Source organism: Falco biarmicus, chromosome 1, assembly GCF_023638135.1.
Source record: "Falco biarmicus isolate bFalBia1 chromosome 1, bFalBia1.pri, whole genome shotgun sequence".
NCBI lineage: Eukaryota > Metazoa > Chordata > Aves > Falconiformes > Falconidae > Falco > Falco biarmicus.
The window spans coordinates 54,179,723-54,202,741 of NC_079288.1; the positions used below are offsets into that span (position 1 = coordinate 54,179,723).

Here is a 23,019-nt window from a genome sequence, read left to right on the forward strand (position 1 = left end):
AACCAGTTAGGGTGGTTTGGGGGCTTTTTAGTAAAACCGTGGAATGTTTCTTAAAATAAATAATGGAAAGCTTTGTGTAATCCAGAATTCTTACTCAATACCTATGGTCATTTTGGTTTAGCTTTAACTTTCAGCTTGATACTATAGTAGTTATATAGTATCTTAAGAAACTCCCCTTTCTGTGCTTTTATGCAATCTTTTTATATGTGGTGGTACAGTGATTTCTTAGACTTTTGTATCAACTAAACCAGGATAAACAGTGAATAAAATAAAGGTTTAGAAGCGAAGAACAATTTCAGTTTAGAACATTGCACTGGTCATGGGAGCATTGGTGTTTGGGGCTTTTTTTGTGGTGTTCTTTTGGGGTTTTTAGCTTGGCTGCATAGATGGCTTGCTCTGTAATACTGAGCAAGCCCACGTTACACTGCGTACATAACAGAGGTCTGAATTAACGCCTCATGAACAGCCTTAATTCTAGTATTTACTAATTTTGACATCTTGATTTTTTTAACATTAATGTCCCTTTCATGAGTTTTTCGAGTTGCATATAATTTTTTTTAACTAAAACATTGGAACTTGCTTGTCAGGTTCCACCAATTACATCACTTGCAATAAGTCATGAAGTAGTTGTTCTACAGGACCCAAACTTTGAATTGGTGCTTACAAACTGCATTATGAACACCTCCCGTTGATGCTTTCACATCAAAAATCAAAGAGAGCCCGTAGCTGAGCAAAATCAGAGCCTTATTAATAATGGCAAATAGCCTTTTATTTATGTGTCTTATAAATTGCCAATGGCAAATTAACATGTTTGACTATCTTTTGGTTTGAAATTAATGTGTATTGCATATAGCGCTCATGCATATTTAATGGAAAGAAGGAGATTAGAGGACTCTGTTGATAAGAATTGCAAGAGTCTCTTGTAATGTATTATCTACTTGACTTGAATTCCAGCCTGTTTTGAATGTGCACCTTTGCCCACTGTATGCCACGCAATTTCAGTTTATGGAGCTACTTGGTTTTTGGTTTTATATTCCCTAAGAGCATATTTTATCTAAATGGGTCCATCATGACACGCACAGTTTGTGGGCTCTCTTCCAAACTTTGAAAACCAGTTTCTGTTCCAAAAACAAGTGACAAAAAAGCCAATAGGTGTTTTGTGTTTGGTGTGAAACCATGTTTTTCAATTAAACAAACAGGGCTGCTCTTGAGGACTGTGCTCTTGCAATGATCCCCTTTTGATCCCCTTCTGAACATGGAGCAATTGACAGCGGTGACTATGTTTTTATGGTTCTTCCTTCAAATGAACTTAAGGGAGCTCATGGTTCTGTTTTAACCATTTATTATAGATGAGTAATAAAGTTTCACAACCCAAACTGTGCAGGTTGCATATAGCTTTTCCTTTTGAGATATGATTTGCATAGAACTGAGTGTTAATAATAAGAAAGACATTCTTTGGAATAATTTGACTCCGCAGTGTATTTGAGAAAAATAAATGCTTTGTGTTGTATGTTTCTCAATTTTACCCACAGGCTAAGTCTTGTAGATATAATTATGCTTTAGGAGACATTTTAAATGCTAGTTGAACCTTTAACCTGCGTTTCCTCTGGAATAATTACAGGATGTGAAAATGGCCAAATGAAACGCTTACTCATAGAGATTAATAGAATTAGTTAAGCTACTGTTACCTAATGCTTGATTTATATTGTATGTGTAGGTCGAAACAAGCTGTCATGGTATGTGGGTGTTTTCCTATGTTTTCATACTTGCAAAAGTTTTGCCTTATGTTTATTACTTAGTATGTTATGTGAACTGTTTAAAAAGGCATTTTAGACCACTGGCAGGTAGTTGAATTTCAAAGGCTGGCTCTATTTAAAACAAAACAGTAGTCTTTGAACTTCTATAATTTTTTCTGAAAATAACAGTAATAGAATTGATTCCATCAGCTTCCAAGGAAACAAGTTGAAAAAGGGACCTCTGTGGATTAGTAGTCCAGACACCAAATAGATTTTGCAGACATTTGAAATCAAGCCTGAGTCAGCTACAATAGAAGTGAGGGAAACTAAGAAAAATCACTTGCTCTCTGCTTTGCCAAAAGTGTTTGAAAAGGTAAAAATAAGAAATCTATAAACATGAGGAGTGGTATGGCAGAAGTAGTGTGGTTTATCTTATTTAAAGATTGAGGATTGGTGGTAATTCTAATATGGCAATTCTAATATTTCTTTTTAAAGTAAAGCATTCAGTTAAAAGTGATCTGCCTTTTAAAATTTGAATCGGTGTGTTTAAAAAGAGAATAATGAATTGACTTTGAGGCAACTTGAATTTTGGTCTTTGAAGAAAGTGTTGAACAGTAACCAGCCTAATTTTCAGAACATGAGCCTTCAACAAAAAACTTAAATTTCAAATTAGAGGAAAGTTTGAAATCAGCCTCTCTTATTAGATAATGCTGTGGGAGTGACTGAGCAGGTTTTTACCAGACTTTGCTGGCGCTGAAGTACCTTGTGTTGGGCGAGTGTCAGGCGCCCTTCGCAGCCCTCCTCCTGTGGCCTCCGCGTCTGCGGGGATTCACCCAGGGGAAGAGGAGCGTGCAATGGTGTTACCAAGGAGCAGTAGCTCAACGTGGCTCATTTAAAAATCTCACCAAGCGCCAGCTTAATATACTCATTCTTGGGTTTTCGGTTGTTCAATGGGATCCTGTTTTAATGTGCAGAAGATGGTGCCCAACCTCTGCGAAGATCCCGGGAAGGCTTTGGGGCAGTGAAGTGAAACCTTTAAAAATCTGAGCCACGATTAGAATAAACCGCTCTTGCAGAAAATTCTTTATTCAACAACTTTGTTTTGAGTTCAAGAGAGTTTCGGTAAACCCATTTTACCACTCCCATAAGGTATCTTTAGTGAGCTATTTCACTACTTTAAAATCCTGTTTTGATTTGATTTAGAGTTAATGTTTGTTTCAGTGGTTATGGCAGCCAGTGAATATTAGATTTATTTTTTTTTTAAAGTCAGTGAAGTATAAATGCAAAGGAGATTAAAAATCAATTATTAAATCAAGATTTCCTTTATTCTCATTCTATTCATGTTTACCTCTCTTTGATGACTTCCCCTTAAAGTATTATACTAATGTAGGAAATTAAAGATTTTCCTTATATACACTTCTGTATCATCTGAGTTACAGGATTTCTCATCTCCTTCCTGATAAACATGCTCAGTAAGTCCACTTAGTATGTGTGAGAGATAGATCTGTGTACAGAGGGGATACAACTTACTTCTTTATAGTAATTATTCTGTTACTAATTATACCAGATTTCTTCTAAGGGAGAAATACATGTTTTGTCCCTTCTGTAGAATGGATATGCAATGCGGGAATTACAGCATTTAACCAAAGATGCAAGCAGAAATCCTGGAAAAGGATTGCTAAACATGGAAGCTGAATGCACGTGTTCTGTGATAAACGTGGATTATTTTTGCCAAAGGGTGTACGTGTATGCATTGCTGTAATACTGTGACAGCATGAAGGGTGTTTGTGGGCACAGCTGTGTGTGATGCTTCAGCTGGGAAATTACATACTAAAATATCTTTCCTTTTATCTTTGTGTTATAATGTCTCTTTACTTTGCTACTTTAAGGAACCTTTAGAAACAGAGGCTGTGGTTGAAGGGAAGTCAACTTAGCAAATCATTAACATCAACAACTATAAAATAGTAAGAGAAAGGAGAGACTGCAGTATTGAACTGTTGACTGTTCTTTGTGTTTGTTAAAGGACATTAGAATACCATGTTTAAAATAGTTAAAACTTCAAAAGCATTATGTTAGCAGAGGCTTTATTAAGAATATGCTGTTTATATTGAAAGGATGAGAAGGGACACCCAGATCCTTTAATGCACGGTTACCAAATGCTGCTCAGAGAGATTCCAGCATTTATTGGAACAGCAGTGTCTCGTGAAGATGTTTTTAAACTTCTACCAGATTTTCTAAGATTATAGAATGATTAAGTATTAGCCATTGTTGTGCTCTTGAGAATTAGGAGTTTCTGGAAAATATCCCTCTGCCATCTAAGAAATTAAGTCCTGTTCTGGGGAGTTCATCTGGAAAGAGTATTTCTTTGGGGGCGATGGGGACCATCTGTGGAATTCCAACCACGATGAAAACTTGGAGCAGAGATGGGCAAAAAAATACACCAGGATGCAGGCAGTTCTGAAGAGGTCACGGTAGTAACCTTGTTTGGAGGAAAGGTCTGCAAGCATGGGCTGACCTCCTGAACCTTAAAATTCAAGAGTGATGTTAAACACTCCTTGTACCTATTCCATATTTCCATGGCATAAGGCTTCTGATCATTCCTAGTCTTCATACAATTTCCAAATATATACTTGTGCATAGGCAATACACACACCCCCACCAACACCCCCGTGACTGTTACTTAGCATGTAGCCCATGTAGTTTAAGAGCGTTCAACTCCAAAGTAAACAAAAGTGAAAGGAAACATGCTCCAGGATTCAATTCACAAATTACTTTCTACTGCAGTGAATTAGTAAGTTGCTTTGTGCTGTATTGAGGTGAATTTTTTTCCTTTTGAACCATTTGGTTCACAAATGACTTGTACTCCAGTAGTTTACTGCTGTTGGGAAACTTCAACAAGCATGCAGTGTTTGTTGAGTTACCGGTTTTTGCATGTGTGTTCATTCGGCTTTGGCCATCTAGTTTGAAATTGAATGATATGCCACATTTCAAGTTGTGACGGAGAGCCACTCTTCTTGTCTCCTTCCTTCAAGGCAATGAAGTTCTTGTCTCCTTCCTTCAAGGCAATGAAGTCTGTTCATAAACGGAGATGATCTGGTTGTTGTTTCTCTTGCAGCGTATGTGACAATGTGGTTGTGTCCTTTCAGAAAGGAGTTCTGTGTCTCTTCTGTTTTGTTCTGCTGCCCCCCCTCCCCCCAACCCAAGTCACCATATTTTATTTACAGTATGTGGTGAATGGTCTTTTTAATGCAAAATGCAGAGTGTTTGTGTATGAAATCTGAAAATAAGAGACAAAAGGTTTTACTCCTTGTTTAAAATGGGAATGGCACATCATGTTGTAAATAAGTAAGGATTTCGAAATTACTTTGATTTTTCATGCTGAATGCTTTAGCTTCCTTGTTTTTCACTGCATCAGCCTGAAATGACCTGTAGTTCTATCTCCTATGGGTGTTCCTCACTGTCTACTTACATCTTTAGCCTTATTTTAAAAAAGAGACTAAAATTTGAAGTTTTGTAACTTTATATATAATCTTGTCCCATTACAGCTATTTCTTTCACACTGGAACTGTCATATGTATGGATAGATACTTTTAACCTATTTCACGATTGTTCCCATGGAAAGAGTTTTGAATTTATAGAGCCACACCCAGAAATGGATGCTGAATTGGATAAATATTTTTCTGTTTTCATAGGCATTCCATGGTTGTGGCCTACCGTGTTACACTGTTACAGATTAAGCTGAGAAGGTGGGTCCATTGGGAAAGCATCTACCTCTTTCACATGGATGTCATGTTATGATGCAGAGTGTGCATTCAGAAAGGAGAAGGGGGTTGAAGTTTTCTCTTTGGACCACTGTCATGGGGATCCTGCTTGCACATTGCATGCCAGCTGTGGGAGGTGGGGAGCGTGTGGCCTTCAGTGTCTCTGGGAGGACATGCTGCCTGTCACCAACCAGGTACACACATTGAGTGACCGCTCCCACCTAAGTACCTGTTGCAGAAAGGTGAAGCTGACTGATGGTGACCTCCTGCTCCTCAGCATATGTGCTTCGTGAGATCTTATTTTGTGTACTTCAGCTTTCTTAGTCCCGTATGGGGACATTATTGAGTTGACATCCAGTATGTCAAATGCTCTTCAAAAATATGTATGTGCTTTTGTCATCAGCATCCTGTAGTTTTGTGCTCTGTGTTCTCAGACATGCCTCGGTGTAGGTATTGACATCATTTTCATGGAGCACATGCTAGCTCTCCTTCGTGGTCCATAGCCTAGTCTTCATTTCAGTATCTCTAATAATAGTCTCCATCAGCTCCAGGTGGAAAATGTAGCTACACAGGCCCAGCATTTCTACCAGTAGTGCCAGCCAGTTTGTGTGTAGAGAACAAAACAGGTCTTTGGGGTCCAGTCTGTGCTTAAGACTGGAAATGAATTTCCAGTTGCTAAGCGTAGGTGGAAGCCACAGTTAAATTCTTAATCTTGGTCCTTCTAAATGTATTTTCTGACTCTTCCCTTAAACTGATGTGCCTCAAACTAATTGTGGCAGTTACTTTAAAAAGTATAAATAGATGACTCATGATGTCAACACACATGATTTCTGTAGTGCCTTTTCTCCTCTACTTTGGAGTTAAAAACAACGCTAGAATGTCTCAAGTATTAATTTCACGACTGGCTAGAATACACTGTTTTAATATTGACAACTGATTAGTCTTGATAGAGACATATAAACTTATGGGTAGTTATACAGTCTCATTTTATTTGTACTCAACTTTGTAGAAAATCTTTAAAAGTTGATTTTGTTTTAAATGATTACATTTGTTTTCTTTTCCGTGAAGTAAGTGGGAACGAGTACAATATTATGTATCTCTACTGATAGGGAAGCATTAAAATCTTTTGAAGATGAGTGGATTATTAATTATATAATTAACAGTTGTTTATCAGATTTTAAATATTAAAAAATTATGCATTTGAAAAATGTATAATTGGCATTAAAAACAAAATAAAGCCAGCAACCAAACCAACAATCCTTCCCAAAACCTAAAGAAAACCCCCAGATCAGAATCAATTACAATGCCAAGCAATGACAGCCCTTGTAATTTCGGTTATTTATGGTTCTGTTGTATCCTGTTAATCCTGGGATAAGCCTGACCTAGTCTTATGAGTTATGAATTAAACGTTAGTCCTTCAGCATCTGATTTGTGGTACTTGGATGCTACGGAAACAGCCACAGCAAATACTGAAGCCAAATTCCCCATGCTCCTTGTAACACTGGGATGTAATTCTGTTGTTTTTCTTTCCAAAGACTTTTCAGACTGAAAGGGCGGAATTTACTTCTTTTCATACGAAGAAAATATTTGAATGTAATAATCCAAAGGACGGTCTGAATTGTCATCTTTTTTTTTTCTTCTTTTTTCTCTTTTTTTGGGGGTGGATTTCAGTTGAAAACAGGTGGATCAGGCTTCATACTGGCTGTTTAGATAGGTGCTTGTCCTTCTAGTAGATGGCTCAGTCTGAATGCCTGAATGGCATGGAGACATAGGCAGGGAAAGCATATTATGGGGTGGATGTGGGAAATCACGAGCAAGATGAGGACTTCATAGCATAGGAGATCACCTGTGGTTTTTTTAGTGCTTGCATCTTGGAGAATCTGTCAGACAGCACTAATTGGCAGCACAACACATACAGAAAATAGGGAGTAATAAGACCTTATAGAAACACATCAAAATGGATGAGTTTTCAGTGTATGGCAAAGCAGAATAGTTTTATTTCTGTAATAATTTAAGAATTTCATAAGAAAGGGCCTTGTGTTTTTCCTGATAACCGGAACACTGGCAGCCCTAGGGGACCTAGGAAATCTACGGAGGAAAGTTTAGCCTTATCTGTGGATTATGTTTAAAGTGGCAGATTATCAGCATTTTACTCGTTATGTGCTGTAGTTTCCCCTAGTGTCCGAGTGCGTGTGGGATAGAGGACTTCACAGTTTAACTCACTGATGGCCACATTCCTGCTAGAATTGTGTCTTTCCAAAGATTCCACAGTTGTTCTCAGCTGAAGATTTAGCTATTTTGCTGAATCTTCTGTTCTGTTTCTTTATTTAGAGCCTTCTGCTTATTTTACTGATATGCCACTTTAAAATTGCAAACTTACAATTGCCCTGATCTTAGCAAAAGTGGTGTTTTATGTGTTTTTTATTATGAAATCGTGTAGTCTAATGGGAGGGAAGGAACTGACTCAGTTTATGATGATTTTTTTTTTTTGTCTATTTGTAATTAGAATGAGATTCCTACTCTACTTCTTGTCTGTATTGCAGTTATATTTTTCCCTGATGAAATCTGTAGGTACAGACAACTGCAGGTACATTAAAATTATTTCATTCTGTCATAATGTTGTATAATTTGAGAACTGAAGCCACTGATGAAAACTGCTGCCTAGAAGAATTATCTGGGTTTCTACAATCAAACTAGAAGTTTTATATTAATATGTATGTATGTATGTTATATTTACACGTTACAAAAAAATTTCTCATAGGCTTTTCCATTCACTTTCTTTGCCTCATGGAGGCTGCATTAAGGGAAAACTCATATTCCTCATGCTGTAGCACTTTTCTTTAATCTGTCTCCCTTGGAAACTCTGATGGCACATATTCATTTTCTCCATAGTTTTAAAATACTGTTGATTCTGAGCAATTTGTGTAATTAGCCCCAAACTATCTGTGTAATTATTCCAATCTGTGCTTCTCTCAGCTTTTTCCTGCAAGGCTGACAAACGGCAGGAGGGGGAAAGGGCACCTTCCAGTTGGTGGCCGGGGAACCTTTGGTCCTTGCTCTGCTTCGTGCCATGGGTTGTCAGAGTGGGTGGACTCCTGAAAGAGCTGTGAGGGAAGGATATAAATATTAGCTTCATGTAAGAAGTCAAAACAAATACCAGTTGTGGCAAAAAAGCTTCCTTATCTTATAAAACAGGACATTTTTATGGTTACTTGACTCTTTCCCAGCAAGTTCAGCTTACTCATGAAATCCTGGATTGTATCAGCCAGTGTTAAGTTCAACTTTCTGTCTCTATTCGTGCAGGGTTTACGAGGAGTGTTAAATTAGCTCAGGATTACGAGTGTTTTGTATGCAATTCAGAGTGAATGCTAACTGAATCATCTTCCCATTTTTATGGGCATGGACCTCTTTAGCTCCTGTATTGGTTATGTACCATTTCTGAGGTCAGACATGTAGATTTCAAATAGCAGCTATATTATATTGGTGTGCTGGAGCAGTGATTATTTTTTTAAGTATGAATTAATACTTATTTATTAAGTAATTCCAGTGCTTATTTTTTAAGTATTGTTTTTCTTACTCATTCTAGGCTTTTCTGTCTTTCTGAGAATAAAATGAAGAAAAATCTTTACATTTTAACCCAGCCAATACAGGTAACAGGTGGCCAAGTGCCAGCTGAAATATTTGTCCTCTAGATCACAAATAAAAATAAGTAGAATAAGAAGAGTGAAAAGCATTCTCAAATAAGGTGCCTTTTAGAAGCTGGAAGCTTGCATGCAGTGTCATGGCTAAAGCAGGAAAAAAGATGCCTGCCTTGTCTGTAGTGAAATGTATCACCATTTTGCATCCTTAATATTAGCTTAGCTTGGAAAAATTCTTCTTCGAGAATCCCTTAAAACTAAGATAGTGAAATCATACATTTGAAGGCTGTTTGTAAGTGGAAATTATTATTTCAAGCTGGAGAGACTGTGCTGTGATTATTGGGGACATTCTCTTGTAGGGTGTACCTACCTGAGATCAATTCCTGATCTCTGCAGTGTGGTGTTGAGAAAAAAAGTGTAAAAAAGATTAGGAAAATGGTTTCCTGAGATTCTAGAAAACAGGAAGATCATATTAAAGTGTCCCTACCATGTTTTTGCCTGTTGCTGAGCATGGCAAAATAGAGAAGGGCATTACGCTTCCTTTGTGGGAGCTGGAGGGAAGGAGCTGTCATTCTTTACTACCAACCATCCTGTTTAAATTCCTCCAGAAAAAGATCACGGAAATGTAACTGCTTACATACATTCTCACCTTCTAATCATTTCCTCATCCATCTTTTAACCGTGTAATGGGACACAGTCAAGCAGGTATGAATGACTTGAGATGGGTCATGGGAACAGGCTCCCCAGAGAAGTCGTCACAGCACCAAGCCTGTTGGAGCTCAAGGAGCATCTGGACGATGCTCTTAGTCATATGGATTGGTTTTAGGTAGTCCTGTGAGTAGCTGGGAGTTGGTCTCTATGATTCTTACGGGTCCCTTCCAACTTGAAATGTTATATGATTCTGTGACTCGTTAGCAAAGCATTTGATAGGAGAAATTGGGAAGGTCAAACAACTGGGTGGCATGCTTATCTGAAATCTTTGCCTTTTCTGTCCAGGAACTTGTTGTTGTTGTTTTGTGGTTTTTTTAGTTTCTATCCGTACATGAGCATTAAGTTGGCATTTTCTGTCTGCTTTCCACTGCTGTCTCAGGTGGGAATGCAGTGGAAATCTGAGTTGAGTTGCATGTGACTGTGGATGGTACTACCGTTCCTCTCCTCCACAGACATCCCATGAGGAGGTGCCGATGGTGCTCTGTGGGAGTGAAGGGCTGAGCTAGGTTTAGTGGAAAATGATCACCCTTTGGATAGAAGCTGAAGTCATCATAGTTTACTAGCAATCACTTTTTAGCTCCTAAGTCATTCTTATGTAAATACAACTTTTGCTCTGGAGGGAAAGTTTACTTTAATCTAGGCTTCAGAGTAGAGTTTAAATTAGTCTTAAAGTATAAATAGTACTTTTGTTTTAAATCTTGAAATTGCTGTGCCTGATCCTTATTACTTTGAACTCAGAGGTTTATGCTCCTTACTGGGTGGGATCCTCACTGTGGGGAAGCTTGTAGGGGCGACCTTTCACTATAGCCCTGGGTGGCTGCCAGGCAAGTCACCCTGTGAAGCCTCGGTTTGCCGATGGCCAGGCTTGCTTGGTCACAAAGTAATGTTGCAAGAGCCATGCATCTCCCTTTTCCTAAGTAGGAGCCAAGGGGAAGAGAGAGAGGCAGAGCTGTGTGAATGTTTGGAAGAGGCCAGGAGCGTTTGCTGATGAAGGTTTACTAACTTGAGAAAGTTTTTCCGGTTGGTGAAAGTTGCTGTGTTAAATGTGTGCTGTTAAAATAATTTGGTGATGAAATACTGATATAGAGTGGATAGAAAATTTGGTTGTGAAACCAAATCTTTTCTACCTGTAGCTGTATGTAAACACCAGACAAACCTCTAGGATGTATAAACACAATTTAACTTAGTAGAGTGGAATCCCCAATATTCGGGGATTTTTTAAAGAAGTTCAGCAGCAAAGAAGGAAGCTTTCAGAATCCCTCCAGTGAATTCTAGGGAGTGAAGGCAGTAATCTTTCTGACTTTTAATCTCAGTTGGAATATATGTTACGTGTGCATGAGAGCTCCCAAGATGTCAATGTTTAGGTATTTGGGGGAAGATGTACTCACCATTAGCAGCTGGTTTCTGTTAATTAGAAGCAAACCCAAATGGTCACAGCTCACTTCAGTAGTTTGTTCTATACACGAATGTTCACAAAACTAGTATGAAGAAAATACATGGAGATTTTCTTTTATCCTGGAAAAATGGAAAATGTAATGTACACCATGCATTAACCATTTTATTACAAACTAGTTGCATATTTCAAATGTGTAGTGTCTGTTTAGTGATTATTAACTAGGTATTTCCTTTAATAATAAACATTATTTTTTCTTTTCAAATAATGGATTATAACAACTGTAGAATAAAAAACTTGTTGTAGGAACAAGGACAGCTACTTGAATCAGGCCATTATCAGCAAGTCAGTTGTATTTATGCCCTTGCAAAATGTCTAGCTGTTCCAGTATTGTGAAGGAAATGATAAATATTTGGCCACTGTTTGGGACAGGAATGAAATTGAGCCATTCTGCAACTCTTGAATTGGTGTTGATATGTGTAAAACTACTTCAGATAAGATAAGCAGTGACATTTATGGTTGGACTTGATGATTTTAAAGGTCTTTTCCAACCTAAATGATTTTATGATTTATGGTTGTAAAGATTTTAGGAAATCTGAATGAATGAATAATTTCTGCTTCACATTCTAGTGTGGTAATGGAGTAGTTAATTCAAGCGCAAAGAAGCAAAAGCTCTGATCCTCCTGTTTCTCCTAGCCTCTGTGCTCTCGTGCATTTTGTTAACTCATGGAATTGCTTTTCCTTACAATACAAGCCTGCAGTGTGTTCATTCTCCAGCAGCCTTCATCATCAACATCCTACTGTAGCTATTGCTCCATTTTCTTTTTCTCTTTTGCCTCTAGCCTCTATGAGTAATTTTCCAGCCTTGTTTTCAGTTCTTTGGAACTGACTGAAACTGCTCTTGCTAAGGACTTCAGTAAAGCTTTTATGGCTATACTGCAGAATAAATGAGTCTTGATCTCTCTGCTACTTACAAGACTGTTGATCTCACCCTAAGACTTAAAACATCTATTGCCATACAAATCCCATCCTACTCCCATGGAAGTGCTTGTGTTCATGTGTTCATGATCTTTAGTTTATAAGATATGTGAATTATTAGGGCATGCAGAATTATTTTTTTTTAGTAATGTGTATTATATTATCTCATTCTTCCAGGGCCTCTATTAAGATGTAAAGGAAACCTGTATGGTTGAAGTTTGCTCAATAGGTTGCAATATTGCCATTTTCTCTTGGGAGCTGACCTAATAAATAAAAGTGTTATTTTCCTTATAAAATACTATTGTTGAATATTTCACTGTCAACGGGCTGCAGTTCATAGGAGCATTTACCATATAACTCGTTGAAATAATGTAAGTATATAACCAGCTATATGCCTTCAGTGGGCTTTTTTCCAGATATAATGATACTTTTACCTGAGTATCATACCAGAATTGGAAGGTCTGTATTATTTTGCAATGATTTAAGCCCTCTTTCAGAATATCACTAATCATTTAAAATTGTTCTTTGCCCACAGGGTGGAGTTAATTTCTTTTGTTCTTGGGAGCTGAATAGGAGAAAGGGACATTTCAGCTTTTCTTGATAAAGGTAAGACAGCAACGGTTGATAAAGATAAGACACTGTTCATTATTATGAGCTCATAGAAAGTTTGTCAATGGAGGGTTTGTTTATTTTGGGTTGTATTTTTCAAGTTCTGTTCTTTGTAGTGAGTTCAGTATGTGATAACATAACTTGTATTAGAATGGAATGTGTAATTCTACCACAGGTATCAGTAAAGACTCTGAAGATAAGCAAGTACCTGTAGGTCATCATGACAAAGTGGATAGCAATTTGTTCTACTGCTGCAACTTGTGACATTTTCCATATGCTGTTGAACTGGCCTGCCCAAGTTCACTCCATCATGCTTGCACACACTCAGCGAGAGCTCTTAGAAACAGTAGAATTTTACCCATGCCACTTCTCAAAGAAAATGTATAGGCCTGCCTGGTGCTGTCTTACTGCTCTGTATTGTCGCATGAGAGCACAGAGGTTTGATGTGAGGAGAGAAGGGTCTTAAGACCTATTTTAATTGACATACACTTTCAAAATGAAGCACTAAATGTATGTCCTACTTCTGCTTGTCAGCAGTAGGAGACAGAGGAGGAGATAAGGCTCTGGAAGTCTTCTCAGAGGCATGTTTTCCCCAATGACTCTTGCTTCATGTTGTGCTAAAAGTCTGATGTTTTATGTATTTATATATTTATATTTTTTTAAAAAAATGTAAATTTATAAATTTTATAGATTGTTAAATTCAAATCTGCAAGAAACATTTAAAGATATAGAGTGCAACTTAGTGTTGAACTCTTAACTGCGTTTTTTGATGCAGAAATCAATGTAGCACTGTCTTTCCTTATTTCCATTTGGCAAATTTGGAAAGTGTTTGTAGGTAGGTTTGGTGTGACAACTGCAAAGAGTAGGGTTGGTCTGGTTCAAGAGTTAGTACATGAGCAGCAGACGGACCATCTGTGTGTCCTCTGTGCAGTGCAGGTAGGGAGCGCAAGCCTGTTTCAATTTCTGTTGAAAGGAGCTGAAATTCATACAAGGTCGTTTGTCATTTCTCATCTGACAGAGGCTGCAGTCTCTAATTGAGGGTGGTAATGTGTTTTAAATAGCACAAGCTGATCACTACCTGTTGTGGGACTGTATCTCCAGATCCTGTTTTGACTTCTTCAGCATTGTGTTTAACTGGATGGTAGTACGAAGGCTCCAGTTGTAGGCTAATGTTTCCATTATCAAGAACAGCAAGGCATGTCTGCTTCTCAAAAGTTAAATGGTTTGTCAAAGAGAAAAAGACTCAAAAATGTAACAAACCTGAAATCAGAAGATTCACCAAAAGTCAGATTTGTGTGTTTGTGCAGATGTAGCTGATTTTGAGGGGTTTTTTGGAAGCATTATACAATTTTTTGAGCACTATGTGTGGATGCAGTTTTTATCAATTTACAGATGCTTACTGTACTATATAGCCTGTTATTCTGGGCAATGAGAAAGAGCTATAATACCCTTCATACCCTTATGGTTGTATGGGTAGGTAGACAAGAGTTACATTGACTTCTTGCTTGGAAAAACATGCAATTAAAATATTTCTGGTACAGAAATGCTCTTTAAAATTCTTTGGTTTCTGAATTTAGGCTTTAGCTTTGAGCTCTTATCCACTGACAAATATAAAAAATGCCTTGAGTTTGGTTAAATCCTTCTTATGTACCATGGTCGTCCTGTCCTTCCTTGCCTTGCGACTTATAAGACCATTGCCTATTGTTTCAGATTTCACATTTTTTTATTTTTTAATTTACTCAGCATGTATAATCTCAAAGATTAAATTGCTGTTGGATGAATTCTCAATCAATCATGAAAGGAGAGGGAAACTTTCCTGCTGAAGTGGTACGTCTTTTGGAGGAGTTGTGGACCCTTAGTGAAGGAATGTGTTCCAGTGTTTGATTGCTAAGGATACAGGGGGGGAAATTGCTATGCTAATATACATGAAAATGTATTAATAATAATTTACAGATGAATTAATATGGCCTGACTGTAATCTCGTTCTGGCAAAACCCATGTTGAAGGAAATGAGAATTTACTGGGTTACGATCTAATTGAATCTGATTATTTTTCTTTCTTTCCTTCTTTTTCCCCCTTGTTCCCTGCACTGGAGAACTCATTTAAAGTGCTAGCCTTAAATATTTAATAGTACTGTACCTACTGTGTTAATTTCTTGGTTATAGGCAAATAGTTTTTTCCCTATCCTTGTAAGACTCAGGTGCCTGTATAAAGCACGGTCCTTTGGTGAAACATCATTCTCTTGCATTTTCTGAATATTGACCAGAAATTATTCCTCCTTTAGAGATTGCTCCAGACTTCATGTGCATTCACTAAGCCTTGCTCAGCGATATAAGTACTAGGCTAGGTCTGACTTTCTGTACTTCTTTCTCTGTTTAGAAAAACATAGTATGTCTGAAGTCTCTGGGATGTGTGGTTCCCCATGGTTGCACAGACAGAGCATCAGCACTTCCCTTGCTCTGTGTTACTTTGTGGGAGTGGAGGAGCTGAGAGTTCATACTTAAGTTTATCGGTACCCAGCAGGGTTTAAGAAATGCGCTTAATAACAGAAATTCCCAATCGTAATCAGTGGCAGATTCAGTTTCTGGCTGTGTTTCTGGCTGTGCTGAATTGGTTGGTGGTGTGTAGCTGTGGGAGGATCATGAGCGATACAGGCAGGATCAGTTAACGGTATCACTGAAATAAAATTACACTTTGTGAGCTCCAGTGCTTCCCCGTATCATAAATATTTCCTCAGCTTAAACACTCTTGCAATGGCTGCAGGCTTCATGAAGAAAACTGTTAACTGTTCCCTGCCTCCTACTGTAGTCTACTCCAAAAAGACTGTCTTTTTAAGTTTAATTTAGCCTTATTTTAAACATTATATGCTTCTGTATTATACGCTGAAAGTTGAAGTCTGTAAATTGTATGTAGGATGAATGAGTGTAGGGCGAGTGCTTTGAAAAGGGAGGATGCCAGTGGGCTGCTTGTTCAGCTCCACTTTCTTCTGCAAGTGATCTGAGTTAACTTCACAGGCTGGGAGAGCTCGGGTCCTTGGGAGGGGAAGGCCAGAAACTGTCCTTCAGTTTTCCTATGTCTTCCCAGTTACGAAAAACAGTATAATTTTTTTTTTCATCACAACATAGTTCAAGGCCAAACCCAACAGTCCTTCTCCCCGTGTGTGTGTGTGTTCTTTCTTCCTTGACCCTTTTTAAAAATCAAGAACCCCTTGGAGCAGCAGCACTCTTCATACTTGTCTGGTTTGCAACAGAACACGTGCATGTTCTGCTCAGCCTTCTCCCTAACAGAGAGCTCTGTCTGAAAGCAAATGTCGTCCCCAATAATAATATTTACCTCAAAGGAGCCTGACCTGCTTTGTGATGTTTTTGGAAACAAAATGCAGGAATAAGTGATGTATCACAAATGAAGAAAGGAACATAGGGTTGCTGTTTTCCTTAAATATGAACAGAGCTTTAATGCTGCTGAAATGTTTGGTTTGCTGGGGGAGGTTAACTTTCCAGAAAGTTGGACATTGTCTTGATTTGTTTATTTTGGATATTTCTGCTAATCGATTGTAATCTAATTACCAAAATATAAAGCCAGGCCTCTGAAACAGACAGTAACTGTGGTTGGAAAGATTTATTGTGAGACTTCCATTGAAGGGGAAGAGTGGTGTTTCCATTGCTACTACTGTATGTAGCTGGCAGCAGAGTCACTGAGTTGAAGTGTGGGATGCTTTGTGACTGGCAACTGTCCTTCACTAACTGTGAAGTTTCAGTTTCTCAATGCATGACTTGGTTATGCAGTATAACATGTAACTAATATCAACTGAGCAAGGCTGATTTGTGTAGAAAATTATGCAAGGGTATACTTGTTACCTTTCCTGTTTCATACTCTAACAGAATAGCCCATTTGAGATTACTGGTAAGCAAATTTCAGCTTGGAAAGATGACTGCTATAAAATATAAATGCTGGAGAATGTGTCTGGCTGAAATGCAACTCTTTCTCACGTTGTGGCTGATTTTCTTTTGTGCCTGAAAGGTGATTAGCACAGAAGAGGGAGGTTGGGGGAGGAGTGGATGTTGCTGAATGGAGTGGAACAGGTTACTTATTCTTTAGAATAGCCAGAAGGTAAACTCAAGTGCACTTGAAAAACGAGGCTGGTAAAACACCCCATGTGTAGTTCAGGCTTTTAAATACAATGTTTACTGTTGACTTTATATTGGGTTAGAGAATGAATCAACTCCCGAGAATGCACTGGAAAAATATGCTGTAGAGGATGTTAAAAAGTGGCAGTGTAGGCTGTGCTCCTTTGCACACTGCACAGTCACTTAAATGCATGTGTCTGTGTTCTGTATACATGTAGAATATATATGTATGTTTTACATACACACAGACATATATAAATATTCTGTATATAGAATATACATATATTCATAGATATGCACACACATATATGTCTGTATATATATGTGTATGCGTAACAAGTACATAGATTCTCAAACTGGGGGATGCTGGAAGTATCCTGGAAGGCAGAAGATGGCCCAGGAAGACTGAATCCAGGGTTTTCCCTTCCTATCCATCCACAAATACTCTCTTTACCACCAGTACCCATATGAAGAAAGTAATGTTTAATTTGACCGAGTGAGGAGGAGGTGACAGGAGTCAGTGAGGGGGCACAAGATGCTTGTAGACAATTGGGTGGTGTAATCCCCTTCTGATAGGTGAGGTGCAGGATTTGGGAAGTCAGACTGGAATGGGCCAACCTAACTTTGAGAGAAATTGGTACTTAAAGTGCCTCCCCACCCCACCCCCCACCCCCCAGCCCAGTAAAGGAAGAAAATGGAGAAAAGGGCTTGATGGTATGATTTGTTGCTAGACCTGGCAGGGCTAAAACTTTAGGGTAGGTTTGGAATGAGATTCTTTTGAGATATATATTTATATGGCAGGGGTGGAAGAAGCAGGAGAAGTGGTGCAACAAAACCCCACCAAAAACCTGTTTAAAAAAACTAAGATAGAGGAAGGAGAATTTACAGTGCTTGAGAAATGTGAAACAAGTTTGGAACCAAAGACTATGCATGGAGAAGCTGCTTACTAAAGTATTAGCTTTGATGTGATTAAAAGAAAAAAAAAGAAAAAAAATAGTTCAGGTATTTAAGAAAAGATCAAAATAAGGTAAAAAAAGCAGTGGTGGTAAGGGCAGGGTAATTTAACCTTTGCAGCCTTGAGGGATCAAAAGCAGGATGAAAATACAGAAACTAAACCCACCTTATCTTGGTACAGAAGGTATGATTTGCATCTCCCCTGGCCTTGGATAAAACACAAGCTGTAGGATGCCTAAAAGAAGTTTTTCTAGCCACTGGGAATGGAAACAAACCTATGTCATCATATGAAATTAATAATTTTCATTACAAATGCATATCTTGTGGATCCATGGAGTTGCAAATCCACTGCTGAAAAGATGTTGGGTGGCAAGGGCAGAGCAAAACTGGAAGACGCTGAGTAAGATTTTGAACTGCCAGATTGCCTATTGCTGACTGAGACTATTTTAACTGAATTCTGGCATATCAGTATTAAAATACGGACTATGTCAACCAGTGTTGTCTACTAGAATAGCAGAAAACACTTTGGAAATAAGTTGATCCCTGCAGTTCCCTGGAAATTATTATCTGCAGTCATGACTACCTAATGCAAAAAAAAAAAAAAAAAGCACCCCCCCACCCCCCCCAAAAACCCCCAACAAACCAAAAAACAAAAACCCAAAAAAACCCCACCCAAACAAACAAAAAAACCCAAACAAAATGATGCTCTAGGGTAGTATGATAGAAGTATTGATACTGTGATAATTTCTCTTCCTGGAAAACCATAATTTAGATCACCAAAATCAGTGGGACTGAAGGATGCTGTTAAAGTAAGTCGCGAGTTACACTCCTGAATAGTGCTAGCTGGACCTTAAATACATTCCCAGTTAATGTAGCTGGAACCAGAGCACATCCCTCCATCATATCTGGGACAGTCAGATATTCAGTGGCCAAAAATTCTATATGTGTTATGGCTGAACAACATACTGAAACTCTGCGTGAAGGTACCACGTTTTGATAATCACAGCTCTGTGTCTGGAATTGATTTTTTTGTGTAATCTATTGCACAATATATTGGCATGTTGAATGAACAAGAATGTCTCTGGAGACCTACAAATGGGAATACTTATTTGGAGAACTAGAAGACAAAACCAAAGGACTAAGCCTGCTGTGGAGATCAGACTGTTGCACTGAGCAAACCGAAGCCCGTCTGCATGATCTAAACCATGTTTGACGTGCCAGGCTTTGGTTTCACCAGGAGACTCACTATGCTATTCGGTTATGTTTTTAAAACCCACAAGCGTAAATTAAATGAGCTAATTTTACAATTATTCCCAACAGACACACAAGTAATTTAGTCTCAAACATGTTTATTTTATAAAGACACAATCATTCAAAAAAGAAGTGCTGAGAAACCACAAGTGGTTTGAGCAATAGAGGCTTAGAGCTTTTGCAAACACGCACATGTTTAAAATGTGGTAGCGTTTGTTTAAAAGCCTTTGAGTGTTCTGTCACTTTCTTTGCGGCTTTATGACTGTCCCTGAGAGTGATACTAAGGAACTGGAGGATAGGAGGATTATTTTGGTGGCATTAGTCATGAATTTAGTTTAAATTCCAGGAAAAAACTCATTTGTTCAGATTTGAGGAATGAAGGACAAAATCTTGCTTGTTTAAGCTGCTGCGGGAAGAGAGACTGATCCTGCAACTGTATAGAGAAAGGGAATTTTTATTTTTTAATCCTGAGACTTGATGGACTGAAGAGAGATGATCTCTTTGTGTGATTTTTCTTCTTGTCTCAATAGGTGACAGGACACAAATATGCTGTTTGGAAAGAGTACTGTATACAACAACTATGTTAAAATCAAGATTGTAATACCAGCCCGTATGTAAGTCCAGACAAAGGTGGTTAGAAATGGTGAGGTTCTCAGTAGCTGATGAGGGAGTTCACACATGGCATGACTCTCACCAGTTCTCTGATATTTATTTGGCGTGACCTGAGAGGAAATAAATATTTGGCAATGACAGAAGTTAGTTCGCCGCAGCTTTCGGGTCTTATACGCTGCATGATATAATGTTACAATTTTTTGAAAAATAGTGGGAGTAATAATAATATAATTTACAGGTGGTAAACAGCTCTCAAAACCATTGTGCTTTCTGTCAGCAGTGAGCTTTATTGGCTAGTTAGTTTTTGCTTCTTTTACTGGGACAGATTAAGCAAACAACTTCAGCGTAGCTGTAATGTGCTGTCAAAGGTGAGTTGTAGCCTACTTTGCTTCTTTAAGGTGTTGTTTAAATAAATCTGTGTTTGCCTGTCTGTAAGCAGTGCTTTGTTTTCTGTTTTTGAGACAAGCATCGGCTTTGAGGGGGGAGTAAAAAGGAGGCTCGTGGTGGTTTTTCCTGTGGTGTATATACAGGTTGTTCTGTTTATAATATCTCTACTTACATTTATTTTATGTAGTGCAAATATAAAGCTTTTTGTAAACTTTATGTAAGGTTTTTAAATATAGTACCAACCAGACTTTTTACATTTCCTGTGTAAGGATCAAATAACTAACCCTTAATCAGGCAATGTATCATGTTTTAGGTTCAAGTGTCTCGCTTCTAGAATAAGTTATTTAGCTGCATCTGAAGCCAAAGACTGCTAGAGTTAATCTACAAATCTCTATTTTTGGATTTTCAATAGGTCTACAAAAATCAAGCGCCAATTTTTCAATAAGGTAATAGGATTTAGAGCTATAACTTCATACAAGCTTTTAAAATTTCAAGCCCTGCTCAAAGTGGCATAGTATGGTTAGGATGTCAAGATGATGTGAATTACAAAAAACTGTAGCAAATGGTTCTTTTACATACCAAACCTTTCTAGCAATTTCCATACAATTTCTAGTATAAAGTGGATGTGAGTATTTTGTGAATGGATCAAGTGTTTCCTAGGTTAGAACATATATTTTCGTCTTTCAGTCTGGAGAACTTACACTAATATAAAGAGTTTGTAGGCTTTATGAAATACCTTAAAATGTATTTGGAACCTTTCACTGAATTCCAGATAACTTTTTTAATATCCTATGGTCACTGGTTTTGTAAAATATACCAGATTCACGGCTTCAGTGAAAAATTAGATATTTATCTGGAGTGAAGAAAACAGCCCTTATGAGAACAGATTATAGTGGCTTGAGGGAAGGAATTATTATGAGTATTCAAGTCAGACTTCTGCATGAACTTACTTTGTACTGATCTTCTGCAATGTTTTGATACTGGTTGTCAGGTTTCCAGCACAGACTGAAACTGTAATTCCAAGCCTTTCTCTTTCATCAAATATACAAGCCATTGCTCTCATTGCTCTCTGCTCTAATAGGTATGCCTTCATATTTACATTTCCCATCAGAAAATGTGTGTTTTAAAGTGTTGAGTGCAGGTTTCAAGATTGCCTCCGAAGCTGGAGAACTTTGTGCAGCAAGGGGTTGCGTGTAGTACGTCCTCATCCACATCTCACCAAGGTCAGCAGAGAGGCACCCATTGATGGCAGTGGGTGGTTGAGCACCATTGGTAGTGTTCCCCTCTAATGAGTTACTGTATGGGGTTTTTCTGTTAGCTTACATGGTTGTATGCTAGAAACATATTTTTTCAGTTTCAGTTATTAAAAAATTCTGCCTGTCAGTTTTTGCATGTGTGAATGACACATAGCTCTTTGGTGAAGTTTTTAATGTAGATGCACTGTTTCACCACTTTCATCTAACAAAGAATATTTATGTTAATCAGACATCAAAATCTTCATACGTTCTCATCTTCAAATAAGTATTTTATTTTAAAGAGTTATCAAAGTTGAGTACTTGTATACTTGCTTTCTGTAAGTTTTAATGCTGAAATATTCTATTCATGTATTTAATTTTCTATACCTTATTTGCAGCATGAGTTTTCATATTTCAGCTTCCTTTTTTATACCTCTAAGACACCCTGCAGTTTTTGAGGTTAGATGTTGGGCTTCCCTAATGGGAATATTGGTTTCGATAACTGGGAATGAATGTTCAAAATAGTCTTTGTAGCTTTTTGTTGTGAAAAAACACAACAAAAAATCTGCAATAGGTAATTCTTACTTTTTTTTTTTACTTTAATGGCTTTCCAACTGAACCTAACTAGTAATGTTTGTTATAAATATCATTCCCAGGATGAAGAAACTAAATGCAATTAAGATTGCAAAGGTGCGACAGCAGAAATTGTAGTTTATTTTGTCAAAGCTTGAAAGAAACTGGTTTTATTCTCAAGGTTTCTGCTGTGATGGAAGTTTTCTCAAAATGAAGTATACATATCTAAAACATCAACACACAGAGGAAACCTACGAATACTGTTATTCCGCATATATCTCTAGTGTTTATGGGCATATGAAGGATTACACTAAACAGTAGTTATACAAAGGATAAGGCAGGGTTTTAGCAAATGTGGTACTATGTGGAGCGAGCCTCAGGGTGGAAAGTAGACATTCCTTTTTGTTTCATATAGCTGTGAAGTGTGGGAATTTTGCTTCCCTTTATGCCTGCCCATCCTTCTGTGCTTTTAAAATGTTCTCAAAAATGTAAATATAGTTAGTGAGCCTTTGCATGTAAAGACCACCTAGAAAACATGTTTTATAAGGGTCACAATATTGACTGTGAGAGAATAAATTTGTTGATGGCTGAAAGCAAAATAAATAAGTAAATAAAATCAGCCAGGTAGTCCTTTGAGAACTTATAACTCTGGGAATGTAAATATATATGTATGTATGCACACACACTGTGGGAATTTTTGACAGATTTAAAAAACCCCTAAACAATCAGAGGTTGCAGATGTGGAAATTTAGGAAGTTGTTTGCATAACACCATGAATTATGAAATTACATTTGGATTTTAAATGCTTATACGCTGCAAATAAAGTTTCAAGGAAAACCATGTGAAATCCATAAAGTTTATTTTAAAGGCTTTTTTTACCCAATTGCATTTAACAATATTTATAGATACTACATTAATCTAAAGTTCAGCATTGCAAAGTAAATTCTCTGTAAATCTTCTCCATCTGAATGTATATACTCAAAGAACTTTCTACTTGCTTTTCCTCCATTAGCCTATGTGTAGTTAAAAGCTACAATTAAAATGTCATCTGAGA

At 37.7% G+C, this 23,019-nt stretch overlaps 1 protein-coding gene across 1 annotated transcript in view; it reads left to right on the top strand.

Moving 5' to 3' along the window:
* Positions 1-23,019, top strand: part of BMPR1B (bone morphogenetic protein receptor type 1B) — a 253,251-nt gene that overhangs the window by 39,727 nt on the left and 190,505 nt on the right. The window contains exon 2 of the mRNA XM_056343758.1: positions 12,753-12,823. The gene's annotated coding sequence lies outside the window, so the exon portion shown is untranslated. The remainder of the gene's footprint in view (positions 1-12,752; positions 12,824-23,019) is intronic.